Here is a 7,653-nt window from a genome sequence, read left to right as displayed (position 1 = left end):
GATTTGATGCAATCATTTCTCCTGGACAGTGCATCTCCCCTGAACAATTGCTTCATCTTCGGTGACGAACCCATACAGTTCATAATTCACAACTTGCTGCCCACGCCTTCTTATGCCTATATAACTAATTGCCTTCTCTTAAGGAAAAACTCGCACCTCTCAGTATATCACTGAGCTATTCCTTCTTCCTTTTATATATTTCTTTCCTTTCTTCTTCATTATTCTTTTCTTCTTCTTCTCGACTGAATCCGAGTGAGAACAGAGAGGGAGAGATCGTGAGAGAGGGAGAACCACTGAGAGACCGAGAGAGAGAGAGAGAGAATTAGGGAGAGAGAGAAGAGATGCTGAGGGAGAGAGACCGGAGCTGAGAGTGAATCCGGGAGAAGCCCGGAGGAGACCCGACCGGTGGCCGAGCTTCCGGTGGAGCCAATGAACCCGTCGGACCCAGGAGGATCCGAAACCCAGAAAAACCCGGAAAAGTCCGATCCTCCGATGGATTTCCGGCGAGCAGAGGCGCGACTTCCGGTGGATCATTGGCCGGTTGAGCCAGGGGCGATTTCCGGCGGTAACCGCCGGAAATCCGACGACTTCCAGTGGTGATTTTCCGGTGAAGCCCAAAGATGTTTTCCGGTGAATTTCTATAGCTTTAAACAGAAATTTCTGATGATTTCTTGTGATTTATTGTTGATATTTTGGATGGATTTGTATTTGATTCACTATGGGTGATTATTGATAGACTTTTGATCAAATTTTGATGCTCTGTTTTACTGATCTTTAGCCAATTGAATGGTTTTTGGTCAATGATGATCTTCCCTGTTTTGAGAATCCGGTTGGGATGTATTTGTTGCCATGATATTGGGTATTTTCTAGTTGGGCTGATTTTGGGTGATGCTTTGGGATTGTTTGAGTATTTTGACCGATTAGATGTGTTTGGTTGTGTGTGTGTTGTGGTTGAGCTAGGTATTTCCCCTGTTTGAGTATTCCTTGTTTTGGACTAATTATGGGTAGATGTATATGTCATCCGTATTCAAAGAGGTGATGATTCCCTGTATTTTCAGCTATGTCTATGGTTTCGGTTATTATTGCTAAGTTTCTGAAATTATAAATTAAGATTGAGTGTTAGTAATAAGTTTTGGTTGAATTCTTTATATTTGGCCGACTGGCTTTGGTAGTTATTTTGGTAGGGTATTTTATTACAAGGAATTATTATTATGATAGTTAAAGAAAAAGGATTTTGAGTGTTAAAATAATATGAGTTTTAAATGATTTATGGAAGGTAAATATATATGAATTATTGTATCTATGAGTATACAATAGGATTTATAAAAATAAATGGATCAATGTAAATGAGTGATGATGTTAACACTTTGTGTACATATATATATATATATATATATATATATATATATATATATTTATTGCAGAGAATGAGCTAGTATGAGAATTGAACTAATTGACGGTAAGTATCTCTATACTTACTGAGGACGAAGCTGGTGGACTTTTCCATAATATTGTGTTTACTGCCTTATTTATTTGTTTACGCATGTGATTTTACATATTCTCTATTTGTAATTAAATTGGTTAATAACAAAGCTGGTATGCAGCGGGGGGGTTGATGGCTGCCAGTGGAACCTTTGGCTTCCGTAACACTTAATAAATAAACGGGTTATGACCTTTGGCTCATAGTCTGCTGGGACCTTTGGATTCCAGTAACAAACAAATAAGTTTTAAGTGAGAGTTGGCTAATACAGCGGGGGGTGATGGTATTGCCAGCTGGGACCGTTGGCTCCCACAACACGCTAATCCGGACCGTTGGTTCCATCACGAGAGGAGTGCTAAAGATAATAATTAAACCTTGTATATAAAACTGTCATATTACTGTTTTATGGTTAGGTATATATTCAATCTATGACTGTGATTAGCTACCATGGATCATATATTGCATATACATGTGACTATAAAGCCATATCTGCATTGTGTTGCATTTATTAAATAAATCAGCATTCATATTATTATGGGAAATAGTAGACTCACTTTAGTGTTTTGTGTTTTTGTTTATATATATATATATATATATATATATATATATATTGGTGCAAGTTTATAGACAAAGATTAGAGCTCAAAAGGTCTTAAAGCTAAGGACGTATAGATTGTATTTTGTTTATAGTTTTCTGTGTTTATAACATTTTATGTTGACAAGATTGCTAATAATTTTCATGTATTCTCTTGTGTCACTATTGACACCTGTTTTCATGTATTTGTTTTAAATATCTTCTTTATGGATATCTAGAAGTATATCAGTTAGAAGCTTTGTCGTGTTATTCATTCCAAGTCTGTTGGATATATTATATTTCGCTGCCAAATCTTAACTCTGATGATGTTATAGTAATGTCACGTGAAAGTTAAAAAATTTCACTTACGCCTTTTAGAAAAAGGCGGGGCGTTACATGTACCCATAATCTCAAAATTACTAGAAGTTTCTAAAAATAAAGGAAAGGAAACATATCCAAGAGATTTCAATAATTACATATAAACAAGCAAATACTTGCATATCTCTTGGAAGTGACTCGAGCTCTGAATCGAAATAAGAGTCTTGAACTAGAGGTCTCTTTGGAGTTTTCGAGTGTGTTTGGTAAAGGTTGTTTATGTGAATTTTGTTTTTGAATAGTAATAAGAAGTGATTGATGTAATATAAAGTAGAAAGAATTTGTATGAAAAATGAAAATGTTTTGTAGTAGATTTTTTATTTGAATAGTAATAAAAATTAATTAATGTGATATAAAAAGTAAAAAAAAATTCGAATGTTTTGAAGTTGACTTTTTTTTAAAAAAATAAATAAATAAGAGAAAGAGGGAGGGTGGTTACCAAACAAAGCCCCAGACATTGTTGGAACACTAGAACAGTTTCTCCATTTGGAAAGTCCTTTGGTTCTGGAGAGAGCACCAGATCGAGCTGAAAATCTCGCAAGTTAGTTTTTAGGGGTGGGTAGGGTATATTGGGCGTCATTCACCCAAAATCATATTATCTTTATCTTGTATAACTTTATTACTTATTTCATTCTCTCTTTTTTTTTTTCTTTTTTTTTTAAAAAAAAAAAAAAAAAAACTTCTAGAAAGTCATACGTTTCTCCGACTAAAACAATAATCTGAGCTACAAGTTTTTGTGGTGTTTTATTTAAATCTGTTGAAAACAGAAGAAACATAAGTATCGTATTTCAGAATATTATTTTCAAAAACTATGTAATGGGAAATTCCAAAATATATATTCCCATTAATAAAGGTCGTTTCAAACACTTGACAGCTGAAAAATCTTTGTGTTGGGAAGATGCAATGTGTGGTGTAGCTCGATCTGCTTCAAGTCCTTCCATATATGCCACAGTGATACAAGAAAACCAACTCGGTTGATGTTGGGAGTTTTGGCATGGTATAAGATTGGCAACATCAAAGGCCACCCAGAAGTTTCAAATTATGCATGTGTGCGTCGACTTCGTGGTGAGAATCTTGGAAAAAAAATCATTACTAGTTGATCCAGTCCTGAATTTAGACCATTTGTGCAATGGTGGACCATCTCCATCATCTCTATTTCAACACTGATCGATCCATCTGGTGCATGCACGGAATTCGTAGTCACAGTAACGTCCATCGTCAACACAAAGCGCAGAAATATTGGATGACGACAGCAAATACACGTGATTCTCTAATCAAAGCCCCGCCCACCACATTCTTCTTCTTCTTTTTCGTCTTCGTCTTTGTCGTCTTCGATCCTCTTCTTCAGCAAGCCATGTGACACCCCAATTATAAATTAATATCTTTTCTTTCACTCATCAACTTTTCACACACACACGGACAGCAAAACAAACGTGTGCACGTACAAGAACCTCAGCCAAATCGAAACCCTGAACATCGCCGGATATCTTACCCGCAATGTCGTCTCCGACGCCGGAGGAATCGCCTCCGCCTCCTCCGACGCCGGAGGAATCGCCGCCTCCTCCTCCGACGCCGGAGGAATCGCCGCCTCCTCCTCCGACGCCGGAGGAATCGCCTCCTCCTCCGACGCCGGAGGAATTGCCGCCTCCGCCTCCGACGCCGGAGGAATCGCCGCCTCCTCCTCCGACGCCGGAGGAATCGCCTCCGCCTCCGACGCCGGAGGAATCGCCTCCTCCTCCTCCGACGCCGGAGGATTCGCCTCCTCCTCCTCCGACGCCGGAGGAATCGCCTCCTCCGCCTCCTACGTCACCGCCTTCGATGGCGCCACCGCCGGCGCCGGCTCTGGCTCCGGCACTCCCTCCGACGCTGGCGCCGGCGCCGCTAAATGGGGGCTTGGCAATGGGGGCGCTAGTGGTGATAGGGATCGGAGGGTTAATTGTGCTTGTGGGCATGTGCATTTTCATCATTTTCTATAGGAGGAGGAATCGGAGGAACCGACCTGATAATGTTGACTCCGATGGTCCTCCACAAGTACCTAAAAGTGAGGTTCTTATTTTATTTCTTTAGTTAATTTTATATTTCTTTGTTGTTGTTTTGCCTACTTTTTTTATTTATTTATTTTTATTTACGATGGTAAAGGCTTTAGCTTATTTTATGTTCAATTTATGATGACTAGATACTATATTTTTATCCTACCATATTATCATGAAAATGCCCATTTGGTAATAGGGTAAAGGTCTTTGTTTTTGGTTAATTAGAGCTTAATTAATTATGGAACTTACGTACGTATTCTGAGTAGAACAGGATTATTGTTGTTGGCTAATACAAATTTGATTGGAGTTTCATGATCTTGGTTTTTCCAGATGATTGGCAACAAAATGCTCCACCACTAAGAGATGATGGAGTCGCCATGTCAAATCCAATCGCAATACAAGTCAACACTCCTCCTCAACATTCTTGGGCGAGTGGCATTTTGGGGTCTGAGAAATCAACCGTTACAAGCATTTCTGCCTTGGGTCTTTCACTAAGTGCATTTTCATTTGAAGAATTATCCATGGCAACAAATGGTTTCTCCGGTGCCAATTTCATTGGTGAAGGTGGTTTTGGTTATGTTCATAAAGGAGTCCTGCCTAATGGGAAAGTGGTTGCAATTAAGCAACTGAAATCTGGCAGTGCACAGGGGGAGCGTGAATTCAGGGCAGAAGTTGAGGTCATTAGTCGTGTCCATCACAGGCACCTTGTTTCCCTGGTTGGATACTGTATTTCCGGGGCATAGAGAATGCTTGTTTATGAGTTTGTCCCCAACAACACCTTGCATTTTCATCTACATGGTAAGGATTTAGTAGTAGTAGACATATTCAATTATAAAAGACAAAAGTAAATATAGCCAAATTGGTTATTGAACTTCACATGTCATATCCTCTTGTGATCTACCACCATGAGAGTTTTGATGCATGGTTAGTTGGATCTACAATTTGATTTGGGAGTAACCTTATTTGTACTTCACAAACTGATAAATCACCATTTATCTTAAAAGCTTAAGTTGATATAAATGAGTAAATTTAGTCATTTAATCAATACTTTAATATCCCCCACGTGTGAGCTTAAACTCGCTTTTAATAGGTGAGGCCTAACTCGGTTTGAATTCAAAACTTTTCCTCTGATACCATGTCAAAATAACCACTTATCCTAAAAGTTTAAATTGATAAGAATGAGTAAATTTAATCATTTAATTAGTACTTTAATACAAATTACTATACACCGTTTTATTGTATAGAAAAATGGCATTGCAGGAAGGGAGAGGCCGACTATGAACTGGCCAATGAGAATGAAAATAGCTTTAGGCTCTGCAAGAGGATTGGCATATCTACATGAGGACTGTGAGTTTCATTTGTGTAGAATCTTTACATTGCAAATTAACCTTAATAACTTTTTCTGGTTTTAGGTTTACTCTCCTTTTCATGAGCTAAATTTATCTTCAGGTCAGCCCAAGATTATTCACCGTGACATCAAGGCAGCTAATATCATTCTTGAATATAACTTTGATGCCAAGGTAGGGTTAATTTATTAGTTTTTTTAACATGATTCTTGGTTAAGTTCCAAATATCCATATGTATGTCGGTGTCTACAAGGGCGACTCAAGAAGGAAAACATCACAGATGAAAAATTCAGTCCAACAGCTAAATGCTTACTTTTATTCAGGTTGCAGATTTCGGGCTTGCCAAGTTTTCATTAGATACTGATACTCATGTCACCACTCGGGTAATGGGAACTTTTGGGTAAGATCCATTAATTTCTATGTGTAGTTTAGACAAAGCCAGTCTAAATGGTTACTTTTTAAATTAATTGCTTCTGAATATATATATATCTTGAAAGAATCTCTCATATTCACTAAATGCAGTTACTTGGCTCCGGAGTATGCTACGACCGGAAAGCTCACTGACAAGTCAGATGTCTTCTCCTTTGCGGTTGTACTTTTGGAGTTGATTACTGGACGCCAACCTCTTGATAGAACTCAACCCGTCGCTGATAATAGCCTGGTTAAGTGGGTGTGTATGCCTGAATATTATTTTTAATTTTTTAATGTATGAAATTGTTTATATCCTTTGGCATACATATTTTCACTATGCCCTCCAGCATGCACCTGCAGACACAAGGATAATTCCAAGTGCATTTTCCTGTCTTTTAGGCAAGGCCTTTCCTTGCGCAAGCTTTAGAAAATGGAAAGTTTGATGCTCTTGTTGATCCGAGGTTGGAGAATCATTACAACTCTAATGAAATGGCACGAATGGTTGCTTGTGCTGCTGCTTGCGTGAGTTATTCAGCTCCGAATCGGCCAACAGTGAGCCAGGTAAAGTCTACAAAGGTCTAATTTTGAAATAATTGCTTCCTTTGCCTAATCAATCAAATCCAAAATTACATATGAAGAAACTCCTTGGCCCTGTGAATTGTAAAACTGTGACACTTCTATCCCATATTGAAAATATACGTAATTTTAGAAAACTCTAAATTGATTAGTGCTTTTAGAGTGATAGCGCCGATATAACTAGCGGTTTTTCATAAGTCGTTACGAAAACCCCTCTTGTATATTACTACATATTTTATCCAATATTGTTTTTTAAAATATATATACAAAATATTTCAGGATGGTTAGTGACTTTTTGTTTGTACAAAATAAGCAACACATTTATGGAATTTGAGAATTCAAAAGCCAAATTATTGTTTATTAACACTGTTGATAAAAGTAGATAGTTCGAGCTTTGGATGGAAATCTTGCTGTAGATGAGCTAAATGTGGGAATGAAACCTGGGCACAGCAGAGCATTGGGTTCCTTTGAGAGCGCGGATTATGAAAGTAGCAAGTATGAGATGGCACTAAAAAGCCGAGAGCCAGGCAGTAGTGAGCACTACGAGTCTTCTCTTCTCCTATCTGTCTCAAGTAATGCAGGCCAACAAAGTAGCTATTAATTACATACCATCGATCTGTTTGTATTTCAAATTTGAATATATATATATAATTCAATGTATTTCAATTATATTATCGGAAACCTGGCACATAAATTACACGCCATGAAATCTTTACCTTGCACATATATATATGTTTTGTGCCAGGAAAGTTTTACACGCCTTCTTGGCACATAATCTAACACCAGGAAGCGTGATAAAACTTTCCTGGCGTTAGCCCAAACGCCAAGAAATTATGTTTATTATTATTATTATTATTAT

The 7,653-nt window shown here is 37.9% G+C and overlaps 1 pseudogene; it reads left to right on the top strand.

Moving 5' to 3' along the window:
* Nucleotides 1-429: 429 nt before the first annotated feature.
* On the top strand, nucleotides 430-7,395 carry LOC133863270 (proline-rich receptor-like protein kinase PERK15; annotated as a pseudogene).
* Nucleotides 7,396-7,653: the final 258 nt, after the last annotated feature.

Source organism: Alnus glutinosa, chromosome 3, assembly GCF_958979055.1.
Source record: "Alnus glutinosa chromosome 3, dhAlnGlut1.1, whole genome shotgun sequence".
NCBI lineage: Eukaryota > Viridiplantae > Streptophyta > Magnoliopsida > Fagales > Betulaceae > Alnus > Alnus glutinosa.
The sequence above is the reverse complement of the archived record's forward strand: the minus strand, read 5'-3'. Positions and strand labels throughout refer to the sequence as shown.